Genomic DNA, 16,078 nt, shown 5'->3' on the forward strand with positions numbered 1-16,078 from the left:
ATGATGCTTACTCTTGTTTGTATCAAGGGCCTTCACTACTTGAGGAAATGGACTAGGAATCGGCCTTACTCTTGTTTGGCACGAGCCTCTCCACAGACTTCGGGTTTGATGGTTCGGTATGGCAACCCACCCTTTAAACCAAAACCCTTCTAAATGCACTCAGCATCCCGTTATAATGCTTGTATAAATGTGTAAACCTTACGTGATCACCACTTCTAAACAAAACCATGACGAATTTTCAAAAATCAAAATCCTCATTTTCAAACAAGAATTTCGAAAAAGTAGGCCTCTAATTAGCGCAAAATCCGGTCAAAACTCTGTCCGTTTGTCAAGTCAAAATTCGGGCCACAAGCCCATTTCAAAACCTCACTTCGAGTCCACTCCTACAACTACACTACAGTTGGCTAGGACACACATTTCCAAAGACCTTGTCTTTCTTCAAAACTCACTCAACACAAGTGGCATACACCCACTTCACGAGTCAAAAATTTTCTTCTTTTAGTAAGTGTGATAGAATGGTCGATCGTGTTTTGATTCGTCGCCGATCTCTTATCCAGTTTCCAAGATGCCGGGGTCAAGTGATGAAACAAACCTCCAGCAAATTCAAGAAAGTAATGATCGAATCCTAGCCGCGATAACCCAAATGCAAATCACTCAAGAGCAAACCTATGACCGCCTTGAACTTATCGAAGGCCGTATCTTTGATGTAGAAGGAAGGTTGCCTCCCCTTAAAGGTGAAGTACTACAATTTTCCGATGACGAGTCTAAAGATGAGAATCTTGTCCTAGGGACAACCGCACTTGGTGAGAAAAGACTCCAATACCTAGAGGAGCAATTGATGTACCTTAAGGGGGATGATATTTATAGGGAAAACAATCGCAAGTATGAAGCCGTCAATTCCAAATTACCAACTAACTTTAGCATGACGGATATCCCTAAGTTTAAAGGACATGAGAACCCTTTGAACCACATCCGCGCCTTCAAGGACTACATGTCTATCAAAGGCATCAAACCCGAGATGTTCTTAAGGATCTTTCCTTCATCTCTTGACACCATTCCGAAGCAATGGTTCTACACTTTAGATCACAAAAAGGTCGCTACTTGGGAAGACGCCGCAATCGAGTTCTCAAAACAATACGCGGATAATGCCGAGATCCAAGTCAACATGCGTACTCTAGAGGTTCTTACCCAAAATGACAAAGAAGGATTCACCGACTTCCTAAGTAGGTGGAGGAAGACTAGTACTCAACTAGTTGAACGCCCGGATGAGGCTACTCTCGTGGAAAAGTTCGTGGATAATCTCAAACCCATATATGCCAGTCACTTGAGATATCAAAACATCAAGACTTTCAAGGACTTAACCGTGCTAGGGACACGAATTGAAGATGACATCCGTAAAGGACTCTTGTCCAAAACGGTAGGTCGAGGATATCAAGGGTCCACAAGTCGTTCATACGGCTCTACTAGCAAGACCGACGAAGTTAACCTTCTCGAGCCATCCAAGAAAACTAGCCCACCAAGGAAGTTCACAAACCTTGGGGACACATACTCCAATGTCTAAAAAGGCTAATGAAGCAAGGTAAACTCCAACCCATTGGACCTACTCCCGAACCCGAAAAGAAGTCCAAGTTTTGGGATGAAAACTCCTACTGTGAATACCATAGGGGCAAAGGGCACGACACAGAAAAATGCTACAAGTTGAAACACGTGCTTCAAGATATGATTGAAGATGGTCGACTTCCAATTCCACCAGGAGGTAAGCCCAACAACACTGAGAATCCTCTTGGAGTTCTAGTGATTACAAGTGATGAATCTATCATAGATTGCTCACATCTTATCTCCCCAAAAGAAGAGGCAATCAATGGGGTATGGGCGGATAGCGAAGAAGATGTCTACCTCAAAGACCTCCCCTTAATCAAGAAGGCCGCGCAGGATGAGATCATTACTATGATACTTCAAGACGATCGCTTCAACCCCACCGCATTAATCACAGAAATCGACACAAAGCAGTAGAAAGGATGGAGAAAATCTATCAAATGGACCAACAACCAAGGAAGGCTCTTCAAGCTCACTACTGGAGAAGGAGAGATGTTCAAAGGAGAACCAGAAGACGACGAGTTCGAGTCGGAGTCGGAGTCAGAGTCAGAGTCGGAGTCTAGAGGAGTCATTAGAGAGTCTACTCCTGTTGTCATCCCCACTCCCTTTGTTTCCCCTAGCTTAGCCTCAAGTAGTCACGGTAGTTCGGGGAATGCCCCAATTACTGTTCCTTTGCCGCCACTGACCATGGATCAGTTGGCTTCTTTGTTTCAACTTTACTCAAATCTTAATATGAATAAATCAGGTTCCGCTTACTCTCTGTGTTCTTTCGAGTGCAATTCTGTTTATGATGACACTGAGGATGACCAAGACCCAGACTTGACCGAAATACCTCCCTACGTAGCCAAAGAAATATTACAGGAAGGGGAAGGAGGACCAGTAATAGAGGATACTGAACCCATCAACGTAGGAACCGAATTAGAACCCAAAGAACTTAGGATAGGGACTACCTTGAGCTCTACCGAAAGGGCCGATTTCATAGACCTCCTAAATGAATTCAAAGACGTTTTCGCTTGGTCCTACAAAGACATGCCAGGGATCGATAGGGATATCGCCGAACATAGGATTCCGATTAAGCCGGGTTTCAAACCTGTGAAACAGAAGCTTCGACGAATGAGAACAGAATGGGCTCTAAAGATTAAGGAAGAAGTTGATAAACAATTCAAAGCCGGGTTCATCAAAGTTTCCGAGTACTGATTTGGGTAGCTAACATAGTACTGTGCCAAAAAGGACGGAGAATCCGTGTTTGTGTTGACTTCAGGGACTTAAACAAAGCGAGTCCAAAAGATGACTTCCCTCTACCTCACATTGACATATTGGTGGACAATACTGCAGACCACGCATTACTATCCTTCATGGATGGATATGCGGGTTATAACCAAATCAAGATGGCCATGGAAGATATGCACAAGACCGCATCCGTCACCCAATGGGGAACATATTGCTATACAAATAATGCCATTCGGATTGATCAACGCCGGAGCTACATACCAACGCACCGCAACTACACTCCTACATGACATGATGCACAAAGAAGTTGAGGTATATGTAGATGACATGATCGTCAAATCCAAGGAAAGAGAGGGACATATCGCGAACCTTCGCAAGTTCTTCGCAAGGCTACGAAAGTACAACATGAGACTCAATCCTCAGAAATGCACATTCGGGGTAACATCAAACTCCTGGGATATGTCGTCACCAACGCGGTATAGAAATAGATCCCTCAAAAATCAAAGCTCTGATCGAAATGCCACAACCCCAAACAGAAAAAAGAAGTCGGAGGATTCTGGGAAAGGTACAATATATAAGTCGATTCATATCGAAACTTACCATGATTTGCGAGCCTATCTTCAAGAAACTCAAGAAAACAGACCACACCATGTGGGATGATGATTGTCAAAAGGCGTTTGACCGAATCAAGGAGATATTGGCTAAACCACCAGTGCTCATGCCGCCACAACGAGATCAACCTCTTGGTTTATATCTCACAAGAATCGAAAGCGCCATGGGTGCTATCTTTGGCGGCTCAAACCGTAGGAAGTGAAGAAAGAGCTATTTACTATCTAAGTAAGAAATTCTTGGAATATGAGTGCAAATACTCGCAACTCGAAAAGACATGCCTCGCTCTTGTGTGGGCAACGAAGAAACTACGTCACTACATGCTTAGCTACTCCGTCAAGATATATTCCAAAATGGATCCAGTCAAATACCTCTTCGAGAAACCCGTCCTCAACGGACGTCTTGCAAGGTGGACCCCGATGCTCTCGTAATTCGACCTCAAATATGTGCCACTAAAAGTCATAAAAGGTCGCGCCGTCGCCGAATTCTTCGCGGAAAATCCTATCAACGACGCACAAACCATAGACACTTGGTCATTTCCCGACGAGGATATACTTCAAACAGACGTAGACTCTTGGGATCTATACTTCGATGGAGCATCAAATTTAAGAGGATTCGAAATAGGAGTGTTGCTCATTTCTCCTGAAGGTGAGCATACACCGATTCTTTGTCAAACTCGACTTCGAGGTGACAAACAACGCTGCAGAGTATGAAGCTTGTCTCATTGGACTACAAGCGGCAGTAAGCTTAGGCATCAAAAACCTCCGAGTACATGGGGATTCATCACTGATCATCAACCAAGTTACAGGATCCTGGAAAATCCGAAGCGAAAGTCTCGCACCCTATCAAGCTAGGATAGACCAAGTGGCTCAATTCTTTGATCACGTAACCTACTTACACCTACCTCGAGAGGAAAATCAATTTGCAGACGCTCTTGCGAAACTTGCATCTTTGATAAATATGCCGGATCACATGGTGGAAATGCCTTTGTGCATCGAACGACGGTCGAACCCGCTTATGTCCACCAAATCACCGATGAAGAGGAAATCGCAGAGGAACCCGGTTCAAGCGATCCTGAATTTTAAGCTTAATGGTACCTATCCACCGGATATGGACAAAAGGGGACAACGTGCTATACGCCTATTAGCTTCCCAATACATCCTGATGCAAGGAGAGTTATACAAAAGAACACCTCTTGGTGTAGTCCTACGTTGCCTTGATCATTCACAGGCGCGAAAGGTGATGGAAGAAGTCCACGACGGAGAATGCGGTCCTCACATGAGTGGGCCCATGATGGCAAAGAAAATCACACGCTTAGGGTATTATTGGACCACAATGGAATCCGATTGCATCAAATACGTGAGACATTGCCACAATTGCCAAATCTTCGGGAATGTACAACATGTCCCTCCTTCGTTGCTATACACGATGACATCTCCTTGGCCATTCTCCGCATGGGGAATTGACATAATCGGGAAGATAACCCCCGGTAGGAACAGGAGGTCACTGTTTCATTCTAGTAGCAATTGACTATTTCACCAAGTGGGTAGAAGCGGCTTCCTACACTGCTCTTACGGCTAAAAATGTGGCAAAATTCATACAAAACAACATCATCTGTCGATATGGTTGCCCACATGAGATCATCAGCGATAATGGGTCACACTTCCAAGCTGAAACCGAGCAATTGCTAGCCAAATATAAGATCAAGCATCACCACTCTTCGCCCTATAGACCACAGACTAACGGCGCGGTAGAGGCGGCAAACAAGAACGTTGTCACAATTCTCAAGAAAATGACTGACAACTATAGAGATTGGCCAAGCAAGATACCCTTTGCTTTATGGGGATATCGTACATCAGTTAGGACGCCCACTGGGGCTACTCCTTTCTATTTGACCTATGGCATGGAGGCCGTACAACCAGTTGAGCTAGAAATACCATCCTTGCGCATTCTACTCGAAAGCCAAATCCCTGAAGCCGATTGGAAGAGGGATAGATATGAAGAACTCATCCTCCTGGATGAACGTAGGCTACGCGCCTTACATAATGTCCAAACATATCAAGCACGTATCAAACGAGCTTTCAACAAAAGAGTTAGGCCAAGAAACATCAAAGAAGGAGACTTAGTACTCAAATCGGTTAGAGCTCTTTTACCTGTCGACCCAAGGGGAAAATTCAAACCTAATTGGGCCGGACCATATCTAGTCAAATCCATACTTCCAGGGGGTGCGGTTAGAATCACAGACCTAGATGGGAATGAGTTTTCAAACCCCACAAACCTTGACCAACTGAAACGATACTATGCCTAGGTTAGGACAAATACGCGCCTCGCGTAAACCCACGTGTCGCTCTTGTGGCACTAAATAAACGGCCCCTGGCCAAGCTGAAATAAGCTAAGTGTCACTATGCTCTTGCATCTTGACAAGATTGTCATCCTCATATCATCAAATAAACTAAATTCGCACCTTAAGAACAAGCAAAAGCTCATGCTTATTTTCTATGTTCATTACAAGCTCTTGCTTCGAACAATTATTCTTTTACATTTACTCGAACTACGCGCAAGGGTTTGATTTCTCTTTTTTAAGTGAATACGTAGGCAATCCTTCACCGGATTCAACCCAATATACCTAAAATGTAAATAGAAGGACATTTGCATTGCATTTGAAATTCGACAAGAATAATAAAAGAAAATCACAGCGGTTTCTTAACCATTCAACCTTTTTTATTCCATTCAATTTCTAATAATAATAATACGACAAATAATAAAAATAGAATAGGCTAGGATTCTAAAAATCCCTCCTTTTTATTACAACAATACTAATAATACTCAAATAATAAATAAGGACTCGGGCTATTCCTCCATCTTCCCCTTGCCCTTGTCACTCTTGTCATATTTCTTGTCACGACCTCGAGCCGGGCGCTCGTGCACCACTTCAGACCTAATCACCAACGGTCTCTCTCGAGGCCTGACCCTTCCACTCTTGCCAACCACCATCTCTGCAACAGGAGTAGTCTTTGATTTCTTCGAAGGATGAATGACCTGAAATCCAGCTTCTTCTTCTCCTTATGTCAGATGCTTCTCCTTCTCTTTCTCTCCCTCGCGCACCTTGTAGTCGACAGGTTCGCGTTTCCTCAGTCTCTCGCGTTCTTCCGAAGTTGCAGCCTTTCTCCACCTCAGATAGGAATCTGACACCCACAAAGCATTGGCGGAGAAGCTCAAGAACCACATGTTCCTTTGGGCCCATTTGATAGCCCACTCTCTTCGGCTCTCGGTGGTAAGCGCTACAGCAATCTGCGGAACGGTATCAAGCCTCGGGATAGTCTGCTTCAAACCAACTTGCCTCATCAATCTCTCCGGAAAGATGCATACCATGAACTCCAATCCCGGAATGCGCACGGACCTAGTAGGATCCAAAGAAGACACTCCGATGACTTGAGGTGCCACCACGGTACGACCCACCTAATCAACGGGCCATCATCATTCTTCAGCTTGTTCTTCCAATAGTCACAGACCCGGGTGAAGTCCACCATGTACAACCGCGTCCTCATCGCAATCATACGGGAATGATAGGAAAGTGCATGAACTGGGGGGCTCGAGCAGTCGGAGCCGTTCCATAAGCCAAACCTACCAGAAGCAGGTATTAGACACCCAAACAACAAAAAAAAAAAAAAAAAAACAACGAAAACGAAAAAAAAAAAAAAAAAAAAAAAAAAAAAAAAAAAAAAAAAAGGTGTCTTTTACCTGTAAGATGACGGGACTCCCCAAAAATGGAAGATCGCGGTTGGATTTCCTATTATCCAAACCCAAGATAATCTCCCTAAGCATAAGCAAGCGGGCTCGAAGACTCCATTTGCTCGATAAGACCCAAAAGACGGGGATCACCTCGCAAATCTTCATCAACATGTCCATGGAAGACATACACATGCAGCAAACAAAAGCCAAATGCTCTCCTCCTAGCAACATAAGAGACAGTGGGGTCAGCCCTGTTGATGAATCGGTCTACAAAGTCCAGCATTCTCACGCCTTTCGGGGTAGCCAAGCGATCCACCTCAAGTCTAGTCAATCCGAGCAGGTCTCGAATTTTGTCTGTCTTATACCCTTGTGAAGTGGAAGGAATGGCGGGTAGATGCTCGGGGTCCCACCCACCAATAGCAGCAATTTCCTCCAGGAAAAGGACAAATATCACCACCGGGAACGCGAAAACATGATAATTTGGGTCCCAGTAGTCAAGACAAGCATCCAAGAACGGTTTTACAACCTTAATGAGTTTCAAACTCAATAGAGACCCAAGGTTATGAGCACCCATGTCGTGCTTCTCAACATTCGAGAATTCATTAGTCCATTCCTTCAAGCGGATCTCCAAAGTATTCATGATTACAATTTTCTCTTGAAAATTTATTTTGGGAGTTTTTATGAGGATTAACGGAGAAGAGACGGAAGAATTATATGATTTAAAGCTTCGTCGACGCTTCTATTTATACCAATTGCTGTTTCCAAAATCCGCCGAAGAGACAAGCTTGGGAACAGCGCACTCCTGCGCGCCTATTCAAAGGTACGCAGACTCATGCCGCGCCTCTTCCCTGCACTCGCTTTCGCGATTTCCGCGTTTGGATCTTTCCTAATTCTATAACGAATAATTTCCTATTCCTACGGGATTTTATTTTGGTAAATACGAGCAGTTTACCATGTTTCAAGTTTTCTAAATTCGCGGGCACGCATTTCGAGGCGACGTCGACACATTCGCCATTTTCATCGCACTTAATTCTTCCTTTTGTTATTATTTTCATTCATTTATTTATTTCTTTTTTCATTTTTTTAGGAAGTAAACTTCTTTTTAGGAAATAATTTTCTTTTGTCTTCATTTCAACATTTTCATTTCTACACTTACGGATTTCTATTTTTTTCTTTTTTTAGGGGGTAACCCTCCCTACCGTCCGGTCATTTCCGACCAAATTTTTGCATTTTTGCATTTTTTGTCCTTTTGAGTCTCGTTTTTGCGCTAATTAAGACCATATGTGTATAAAATGTATGTTTTGCGTGATTTCTACGTGAATTTCGGCAGCATGACGGCGTAAACCGTTGTCTACCAAACCTGTTCAAGAACTAACCTGCAGGTACAAGCAACACAACCCAGCAGCAAAGGCACTCAGGCCATCATATATACAAATGTACAAGCAACCGGGGCTCGCGCCCGAATCAAGTCCAAAGTCCAGTAACCGGGGCTTGCGCCCCGAAACAAGTCCAAAAACGTTCAAAATCAGATGTACAAGCCTACAAAGCTACGCAAAACTACTGCTGGACACCCTCCAACTCAGCAACCCTCGCCGTAAGAGCAGCAATCTCGGCGTCCCGAAACTCGAGCTCCCTCGACAAGCGAGCCGTCTCCTCCCGAGACTGGGTCAACTCTCGCTCCAGCTCACGACCGGCCTGTGGACAACAAGAAATTGGCTCATGTCAATCAATTCAAACGAAACTGAAAACCAAAAATCAAAAGAAATCAAATGAGGATCATACCTGACGATCTCGACCACCGACGAGCGCCTCGATGGCGGTAGCTCGTAGCCGGTTGGCCACCCGCCATAGTGCCACGAACCGAGATGGCGCGACCTGCATTTCAAAAGAATTCTCAGTAAATTGAACAAGTTTAATCAAATGTGTTCTTACACGAAGGGTATATAAGCTGGAGGCTCACCCTCCGGATCAGATGCTGCCAGTCGTCTAGGCCAGCATCCGTCACAGCTACGTCGAAGTCACGCAACTCGGAGATCGTCGTCCTCCCAGTCGCGTCAGTGTACTCAAGGGTCTCGGGGTACACTGGGGGCTCGATGCCCGCCGCCTCAACCTCCTGCAAAGACAAGTAGCTCTCATTAATCGACGATCTTTCGTCGTAATTCCCGAAATCAAATCAAGAAAGGATACTCACCACTACTGGCCAGTACGCCAACCTCCCGTAAAGGAACGCTGAGTAGTCCTCGCCAGCGGAAGAAGGAAGGTCGCCACCGGCACCGCCCAAGTCCGCCTCCCTCTCGGCCTCGTAGGGCTCCCCGAACATCGTCCTCGGAGGGTCAATGGGAACCGTCAACGCGCCCCCGAGAGCACCGACGAGCCAAACGCTCGCCCGGATACCACACACAGACCCATCGACATCCACAAACAGCCAGGCTCGGGCTCCTAGGTCGAAGGACCTCAACAACAAAAGGAGGCGCTCCAGCGTACTCCGCCCAAGGTCTGGGCACCCACTGTGACAAGATAAGGCAAAGATCATTCCTATGATCGATTAAAAGCAAAAGTATAAGAAATATAAATACGAGTGGGATACTCACGCTGCTCAGCTGAAGGGCGTTCACATCCCGACGGTAGACATTGTGAGAAGAGCGTTTGCTCTTCGTCCGGCACATCACCCAATCCCTCACCACGGGATAGGCCTTCTCCAGCGGCTCTGTCCTCTTGGGCGCGAGACTCGGGAAGTAAGAGTACACCCACGCCTGTAAAACAGAATAATCAATGACGATCTTTCGTGATTTGATAAAGAAAAAGAATTTACTTTGGTCTAAAGGAAGGTTCATACCTCCAACAGTAGTCCAGGTCCGACAGCGCCAGGAGAAGTCCCCTTCTCCATCAACTCCGGACGAACCATGGCCCTCATGAAGCGGATGAGGACCGCAAAACCAGCAGTGACCCAGTCCCAGCGTCCTAGGGAACTCAGGTCAGAAAGAAAGGGAAGAAGCTTCGTCGACAGCCTCTCACCCTTGTCTCCGAGGTAAATCGAAGACAGAAACCACCAAAGCCACAAAGCGAGCCCTCCGCTTTCACCAGACAGGAGGAGGAGCCGTCTCCCTCCCATCGATCGTCACCAGCTCCGGGGTCTTCCCCGCAAAGTAGTCTCGGACGTAGGTACTGGGTACCAAGCCCGGCACTGCAACAGCCTTCGGCGATAAGTTCCAGCCGATCAACCTCCTCGCCTCGGCCGAATCCGCCCTCATAGCAGTCTCCGGCCACACCACCTCCTCGGTCCCACACGGCAGACCAGAAATCATGCCGTAATCCTCCAGAGTAACTCCCACCTCACCAAAAGGTAAGTGAAACGTGGAAGTCGTGTCCCAGAATCGATCCAAGAAAGCGCGGACCAGGCTAAGGTTAGCCCGCAGCTTCCTCTTCACAATATCCCTCCAAGCCTGAACCAGAGGACCAAACGCTCCATGCTCGATCATGGCCCTCTCCTCCGCCGACAGCCGCTCATAGTGCTCCATCGCTGTCGTGTAACCCGAGAACGACCTGATGTTCCCGGCCTCCTATTATGATTTGAAACAAAGCTATCTTTAGTTTTGAATGAAATTTGCAAGAAGTTTGGACAAAAAGAATGAAAGAGAATAGGTAATGAGTAGTGAATTCTTATTTACCAAGCTCTTCACCGTCCTGTAGGACAGGTGACCCTCTGCAGCCCACACGAGGTGCCTACTCTCCCAGGTCTCGGCCCACGCAGGAGCTCCCCTAGCTGACGACCTCCTCGCCTCACATTGGCCCGTCTCGGGGCCTCCTCCTCCTCTTCCTCGACGGCCTCCTCCTCGTGAGCCTCGCCTCCAGTAGCCATCGCCGCATCGGTGAAGGCCTGCTCTAAAGCCTGCTCAACCGTAACGACGTCTATCTCCATGGGAGTCCTCCCAGAAGTAGAAGCCTCATCACCTGCAACATTAAAGTAGATATAGGCCGCGTCACATGACGACAAGCCTTTGTTAAGAAGTTTTCGAGCCTCCAGAGCCCTGAAAACTGCCCTTTCCAGGCCATCTTTGGCCATACTCCCGCCAACCCAATCACTCATGTGACAAATTGGGTCAAGTCAAGTCCAAGTCAAAGCCTAGTTCCGGGTTCAAGTCGAAAATTCGGCAACATTTCGTTATAACGGCGATTATGCCCTAGAAAGGTGCCCCGAAAAAGTTGTCACAAACCAAAATTCTGAGATGGCAGGAAGTTTACCCATCATCCAAGGATCCCAAATATCAAATTTCATCGCCAATGGGCAATCCTAAGGCTATTTTCGAAGCAATTTACGGTTCAGTTGTAAAACCGTCTCAAAATTCGCTCAAGGGCTCAAAACTCGATGAAAATTCAAAGCGAATACATGGTTATGTTCCCAACATTGCCTACTATCCATTTCTAGCATCAATTTGGCAAAGCAAATCCATTTAGGGGAAAAGCCCCAAATTTTCGATCAAAAGGGTCGAAAACCCTAATTCTCGCGGCTCAAAATTCGACAAATGTAGATGATTAATGCAAGATTAAGACACATATCTCGATTAGTCATGTTTAAAGCAAGTTTTTGAATCCAACATCAACGGAAATGGTGAAGATTTGAGAGAGAAATTGAAGGAATTGAGTTTCGAAATAATGAAACATAATCCTTCTTATTTCGCGTTTTTACGCGGAAATAGCCAATTTGGGGAAAAGACGCAGCAGGCGCTGCGCCTCTTCCAAGAGACGCAGCTCTTGCTGCGCCTCTTCCTTGTGTTCCCTCCATACGAATTTTCAAAAATTCGTTATGAGTTCGTTATTAGTGGGCCCATCTTTGGTGCGCCTCTTCTTCAACGCTATTATATTCTTTTGGTCCGTTTCGACGATTTTCTTTCGTTCCGGTCCGCATTTTATCCGGCGCGACAGTATTTTGCAGTATTGTCCAAATTCATTTTATCCCGCGCAGCAGTATTTTGCAGTATCGCTCAAGATCATCATGTCCAGCGCAGTAGTATTTTGCAGTACTGCTCACTCAAGATTTCATTCCGCGACGATCAAGATGTTCCTAGTCGTCTGTCCCCAGCGCAGTAGTATTTTGCAGTACTGCTCATTCGAAATTCCTTCCGCGACGATCAAGATGTTCCTAGTCGTCACAATATTCCCCAACAAGAGTTTGTTTGAGACCGACGCAAGCAGATTCAACCTCAAATTTCGCCAGAGTTCGCTTGAGACCGACGCAAGCGGATTCCCCAGCAGTTTCTACCGACGTCCTGCTGCTTTCAATATTTCTTGTTTCCCGCGAAGTTCGATTAAGTCTCAGGTATGATCTCTTCTTATGGCTGGAGAGCCTCCTTACGTAGTCTAATGGACTTTAAACGACCCTCCCCGATAGTCGACAAACTCTAAAATGTTCCCGACGATAGGTCCTTGGCTCAGACCCCTTGAGCCGCCTCGCGTCGCCATAGTCGTCAGGTTGTAATCTTCGATTGACCTGATGGCTATACTTTGACTTTCGCCTTATCCAAGCCTCGGTCAAAGTGGGGGCTCAGAGACACCTCGTTTTCGCACCTCCCGCAAACCACCCGGTGATGATTGGGCCGCATGTTTGGTTCGCGGAACGATTTGTGACAGTTCGTAAGATTATCGTCAAGTGATTGCTCAAATATTAATGTCAACCTCTTAGTTGTCATCTACGTCCTGATACGGTCGTTTTGGCAGTAATTAGAGTACATTCGGAGTCCGGGTCAAAAACCGTCTCCATTTTCTGATAACTGTTAAATCCCGAGTCAGAATGTTCTGGAATGTTCCGGATATTTCTATTCCATATTTTACAAATTTTATCTTTTGGCAAACAATATCCCGTAATATTCATAAGATAATCGAATTATTTCCGTCCTACCATAACTCAAACGCGGAAATCTTTCTTCAAACAGAGGAAACCTCGGGGGAAACGCACGCAGCAGTCTTTGCGCCTCTTCCAAGGGACGCAGGCTCGCTGCGCCTTTTCCCGTGCCCTTCTTTGCATGATTTACGTATATTTTTTATATCTTTCCGAGATTCACTTCCAAAGAGTCTCCGAAACCCTATTCCTTCACGTGATTAGTATAAATAGGAGCTTTCGTTCCTCATATTTCTCACGCGAGTGTCCGCCCTTCTCTTCTCCCTTTGCATTCTAGACTTCGTTCTTACTAATTGGCGCCTACGTGCTTGGACTTCCGACCACGTAAGCTCGGATCTTTCCGGGTACCAGCCTCTTCGTTGCATGACCGACCAATTTGACCAACTACACTCAATCAATCTTAATTAATCAATCGTTTTCCTCTTACGAGGGCACTCTTTTTGCATTCGCGTCGAGCATTCACTAATCGATATCTTAGTTCTTCTCGTTTCGTCAACATGTAAGTCTGAGGGTGTATAATTCTCTTTATTTATTGTATTTCATTTATCGTATCATCATTGTAAGATTTATGTCGAATACACCATTAAAACCGATTTCTAAAACCGTGCTTTAAAACTCGTTTTCGGATTTCGTGAGACAGACGTCGAGAAAAGACGCAAAGAATCGCGCGCCTATTCGAAGGAGCGCAGTTCCGCCGCGCCTCTTCGTGAGGCCGCCGCAGATTCTCGCTTCTTTTCTTCTTCCTCGCCCCTCGTAATTCGTTTTGTTATTTGTTCGTCCGTTAATTCTTTGATATAATCGCCATTGATAATTCACATGTATATTGTATCGTATTAATCATCATCATTAACTTGTTTTAATCATCACAAATCCGACCTTAAATCCTAAATAATCCAATATTTACGGGTTTTCGTCATTAAATTCAATTCCGGGTTGTAGAGATTCAATTCGTTCATATTGAGTTTCTGGAGTTCGTCCTTGATATAGTTTTCATCTGTTCATTCACATGTTCGTCATTAATTTATCATTAATTCATCATGTTTAGTTTGTTTCATTCACCGATGTCACTAATTAATCGTTCAATCTTGTAAATTAATTCATCCTAATTCCGTCTCATTCATGTTTATCGCTTTTATGACCTATTCATATGATAAATAACCTATTAAATACTTCCATCCGAGTAATTATATCAATCGATCCTTAAAATCATCAATTAACATTAACGATTTGCGCTCGCCACGGCCAGAACTCACCCTTGGAACAGACGCAAAGAATCGCCGCGCCTCTTCTAGAGGGCGAGATCTGTTGCGCTGTTCAGGATGATTTTGTCCCTGAACTCCTTTTCTCGCCTTGACCTAATTAATTAGTCTACGTATTTACTAACTAATATCCGTAATATCACACTAATTCCTGTTCGTTAATTCCCTTGTTCTTTCTTTCTCAAATTATCCGTTTTAAAGGTATTTTCGACATAAATCGCCTAATCCGTTGTAATCATTGTAATTTTCATTATTGTAGTTCATAATTATTGTATTCCTTTCATTGTTTGTATGTTTTCACATGTAAATCTACATTAAATCCAACTTCGACATCAATTGTATGCTAATTAATTGTCCACCGACTTAGTCTAATTCCTCACATGATAGGATTAATCTAATGGATGTTGCATTGCATGCATATAGCCGACGATATATCGAGTATAAATAACTTCCCTAATCATTAGTAGAGGCCGCTATCGAGGCGGGCGGGATTAGGTGTTCGATCAAAAGAGCTTCCTAATACGTACCCTCACCCCTTACTCCAGATCTCCGTGAGCACCCGTGTTCATTGGCATCCACGAGAGTCATTCTAGACATAGAATGCTAAGGGTAACGATTGCTTAGTGTTCATGTCACTACTTTGTGTCTTGACATGACACGAGGTATTCGAACGGTTCCAATTTCCCATAAAAATTGGTGGCGACTCCATACAAAATGCAAACGCTTGTTCCCCGTTTCTCACCAAGCGCCCCCGTGGGCGGCCCGCTGTCCACAACTATATAATATTTGCATTGAGATCCCTTAATCGGGTCCATCACACGGTGCTAGTGATTTAAAACTATATAGTATAATTAATTTGTATAACTTTCTTTAATTACATTGAAGTCCCTTGGTTTCTGGAATTAATATATAGTATTGATATTACATATATGCATTAAATCAAATCGTAAGAATTATGCAATATTATATATTATGGAATCTAACTTGAATTATTTATAACCTACTTATTATATTTTTGTATGTTAAATAATTAATATCTCTATACATCTAATAAACTATAAAGTTTAATAAAATTACATAGATTTTAAATTTAATATATAATTTTATGATGATAATAATTAATACTATAAGAGTGCATGTTTATACTAATTAATTATTTTATTTTAAGAAAATTGATCATCCTCTAATCTTCTATAAATATTTAGGAAAAATATCAGGCATCTTCTTTCTTTTAGTCTCCTTGAAATTGACCATGGTAATTAATATTTTAGTTTAAGGAAATTGACCATCTTAATTAATTATTTTATTTTAAGGAAATTGACCGTGTTTAGGAAAATTACCAAGCTTCTATATAATTTTATTTTAACCCAAACTATATAATATTTGCATTGATATCCCTTAGTCGGGTCCATCACACAGTGCTATTGATTTAAAACTATATAGTATAATTAATTTGTATAACTTTCTTTAATTACATTGAAGTCCCTTGGTTTCTGGATTTAATATATAGTATTGATTGATTGATTGATATTGATATTGATTGATTGTTTCATTCACCAAAATGTTTCAAGATCCTTTTTAAAACCATACTTCTAAGCTATCTATAAAATTTTATTAAAAGGCTAGATTAAGAATTGACATGTTTTTTTTTGGCTCTGTAAACCAAAATAAGATTCAGAAATTTATTTAGTAGAAAGATCAAAGCCCTATGGCTTCTCTCTTTGAGCCTGCTCTGTAAACACATCGATTAATTGGT

Source organism: Silene latifolia, chromosome 5, assembly GCF_048544455.1.
Source record: "Silene latifolia isolate original U9 population chromosome 5, ASM4854445v1, whole genome shotgun sequence".
Lineage (NCBI taxonomy): Eukaryota > Viridiplantae > Streptophyta > Magnoliopsida > Caryophyllales > Caryophyllaceae > Silene > Silene latifolia.